We start from the raw sequence: 3,847 nt of genomic DNA, 5'->3' as shown, positions 1-3,847 counted from the left end.
AAAAAGGACATTGAGGGCTTCCTTGGTGGCGCAGTGTTTAAGAACCTGCCTGCCAATGCAGCGGACACGGGTTCAAGCCCTGGTCTGGGAAGATCCCACATGCCGCGGAGCAACTAAGTCCATGCACCACAACTATGGAGCCTGCGCTCTAGGGCCCGTGAGCCACAACTAGTGAGATTGTGTGCCACAACTACTGAAGCCTGCGTGCCTAGAGCCGTTGCTCTGCAATGAGAAGACACCACAATGAGAAGCCCGCACACCGCAATGAAGAGCAGCCCCGCTCGACACAACTAAAGAAAGCCTGCGTGCAGCAAAGAAGACCCAATGTACCCAAAATAAATAAATACATACATACATAAATACATAAATAAATTTATAAAATAAAATGGACACTGAAAGAATAAAAGTTTCTTGGAAATTAAAATTGTGAAAGTAGAAATTTAAAAACTCAATGAAAGGACTGTGAGCTAAATCTCCCAGAAAGCAAAATGTTAAGAAAGAGAGATGGCAGAGAAGGAGAGAACAGATTGTAAAATTATGGCATGAGTTCAGGAAGTGAAACATTTTAATAAGAGTTCCAGAAAGAGAGAACATACATGTGGGGTGTGTGTATGTGTGTGTTGGTAGTGGTGAGGAATAACTAAATAAACATTTCGAGTAAAATTCCCCAAGGAACTGAAGGATATGCATTTCCAAATTCAAAGCAGCCATGGAGGGCCCAGCCCAATAGATGAAAATCCCCCATCCAAGGTACCTCCCCATGAGTCCAGAGCATTGGGAACAAAAAGAATATCCTAAGATACCCATTCTCTTATTCCTGGGAGGTGTCTTCTAGTTCCTGGTGGGTAAGAATCTTAAAGGTTAAAAAGGTATTTCTAGCAGATTTGTCACAAGGATTTTAGTTCATTTAACTTATGAGGTTTTCAAAGGAGTTCTGAGGATGCTAGACTACTTTTTTTCTTAATGTAAAAGCAATATATGCTCATTACAGAAATCATGGAAACTTCAGAAAAGTATAAAGAAAAAGTATCAGCTGTAGTTGAACAAATCTGAACATCTATTTCTTTACCAGCATGGAGTATTGTTTTTTAAGCTTTATCCATTTGGTAGGAAAAAGGAGAGTCTCAATTTAATTTGTGATTATTTCTAACTAGAGATGACCATATTTTTAGCAGTTATAATTCCTCTGGGAATTGTCTCACTTTGATAGTCTTGACGTTTTTCTAGATGTGCTTGGTAAGATACTCTAAAGGAGCTGTGTGTCACGTTCTCATCTTCACGGCCATGCCCCAGACCAGAGCGTATGATGCCTCTACTGTGAGAATGTGGAAATATTCTTTCTAAATGATGATGGTTGTCACGCTCAGGTTTCCCATAGCCTTTCTTCCTGTTTCTCTTTCCTCTGGTGGTTGTGTTTGTGTTTGGTTTCCTAGCTGTCTTGCTTTGGCTGAGTGAAGACTTGGCCAGGGCTACCTCTCAGTATGTGCCCGCACTGCCTCCCTTCCCAATCCTGTACTCCAGCCACAGTGACCCCACAGGACCCTGTGCCCAGCCGGTACCTACTAAATACTATCTAACGAAATGCCACACATCTGAGAAGGGCAGAAAGGAAACGTGAAAACGCAGCTAATTTTATTTTTGGTTTCATTAATGGAGCCTATTTAAGTTTCTGTTAAATATTTGCTCCCCAACAGCAAACTTGGTCCTGGAAAACACTCTCTTGGTAGACACGATTTACTTCATAATTTTCCCTCCCTTGATTGACAGCTGTGAAATAGGGAACCGAAGGCTGTCAAAGATAACTGAATAATGTGTGAGGCAAACAAGTGTCCACGCTGTAGTCCCTTCTCTTGCTTGAAACCCCGGCAACGCAAAAGCCAGTCCACAGAACCACTTGAGGATGAGGAGGGGTGAGGCCTTGCAGACACTTTCAGAGCCCATTGCCTAAAAATGTTGCCTTCAGTAGGCAAAGTAGAATGAGTGCTGGAGAAAAGCACCCTTGCTTTCTTATTCCCACTGCGAGGCCAAAACTGATCTTATGAGCTAAAGTTGACCTAGAAAACACATTTGTAAGCATTTCCCTTCCTCCTCAAAGACAATAAAAATGGACACGCTTTAACTGCAATTAAGATTGGGGCCCAGCTGAGGCTAGTGGGAATATCTGGTACCTAGCGCCACCTTGTGGTGGCTCATCCAAATCCTGGGCCCTTTCAAAGGGCCCTGTCAGATTAAATATGACCGATTCGTGAAGGGGAGTATGGATTAAGTCATTTTCTTGGGGAATACAAACTGATAGAAATAACAAGCACTTGACTGTAACTCTATAGTAAATGAAGCACTCATTTAATCTGGTAGCAGTTCTGTGCTACAGGTAACAGGATCTCAATCTTAGAAATGGGAAGACTGAGGCTTGGAGAAGTTGACTACTTGTATGGGCCAAGTCCTGGACTTGAACCCAGATGTTTATATTCCAAATAGCGTAACACAATTAGTATTGTTGTATGTAGTATATATCAAAAACTCAAATGAAATTAATAGTACCATATAGTATCGTATACAGTATACACAGTGTAGTATAATATATATATTCTATACTATATATGGTATATATACCTTTCTAAAGAGCACTATAGTACTTATGCTATTTTCTATAGCACTGTAAACCAGTACTCACTACCCTTCTGGGGCTATTTTCTGCCTGTGAAGACAAGGCAATACTGGTTGACTCTTGGCAGTCTATGATTTAGCAAATGCTGTCAGAGTTTTGCTACTAAACACACTGTGGCCTTGCTTTCCTGGATCTCCTGGGCACCCAACCTGCAGAAGATTCTGCTCCTCTGTCTTAATCTGGGGTGCAGTAATGGAAGTGTCCCAGGGAGAATGAACACGGGGGAACCGAGGCAAGAGAACTGAAGCCATGTTTTTATTATTTCTTACCCCAATCCACTGGCCCAAACCATGATAGACTATGTCACCACATTCATTTAACTAGAAGTATGTTTTACAACCACTACATTTTAAAGTGGGGTTACTGAGAGGTTACCTGGCTGGGTGTCAGAGGTGTGCATGTCATTAGGCCAGCTTTAAATATTCCAGGTGAAAAATCTGCAGCCTTTCCTTTATGGGGCAGGAATTTGGGGCCATCATTGCTCCTGAGGACAGAGACAACTCCAAGTTGTGCTTGGAGGAAACCATGGGCCTTGTTTACAGGTGTCCCCTCAGGCAACTCCTGGCAAAGGTAGAGGGGCCTTTTCTTATGGCCAGGTCCTCGTCAGCCTGTTCAGCTTGCTTTAGAGTCACTCCCGTCTCCAGGGCACGTGGTCGGCCAGATCGGCCACCTCTGGTAGGTCTCAGGACGATTATCCATGTCTTACAAGTAAGGAATCTGAGGTTCAAACAGAGTGAGTGGTGAGGCCACAACTGACTTCTGACAACGAAAGCCCACGCTTACACTACACCACACTGCTCCCCACTTTCTACTTTAAATATCCTGTTTTTATCCAGCTCAGCCACTAAAACCCAAGTGACATTCTTCAGACCTAGTGGAGGAAACGGGTGAAAGGACTTCCGAGGAGGGGGCATTTAGCAGCATTCTGGGGCTGAAGCTGGGTGTGGGATGCACTTGCTGGAGCCACTTGGAGGAAAGAGCCCTGGACTGGAGGTGGGGAGCCTGGGGCTGGTTGAGGCTCTCCCCCAACAAATTGCTCTGGGGCTGGGCTTGCCCCTCGCTCCATGAGGAAGCCCGTGAGTCCCCGTCCCCCACCAGGTTCATCTTCTTTACAAGCTGATTTCAAAGGACAACTCTGGGGCTTCCCTGGTGGCGCAGTGGTTGAGAGTCCGCCTGCCG

Source organism: Lipotes vexillifer, unplaced genomic scaffold, assembly GCF_000442215.2.
Source record: "Lipotes vexillifer unplaced genomic scaffold, Lipotes_vexillifer_v1.1 scaffold418, whole genome shotgun sequence".
Taxonomy (NCBI): Eukaryota; Metazoa; Chordata; class Mammalia; order Artiodactyla; family Lipotidae; genus Lipotes; species Lipotes vexillifer.
The sequence above is the reverse complement of the archived record's forward strand: the minus strand, read 5'-3'. Positions refer to the sequence as shown.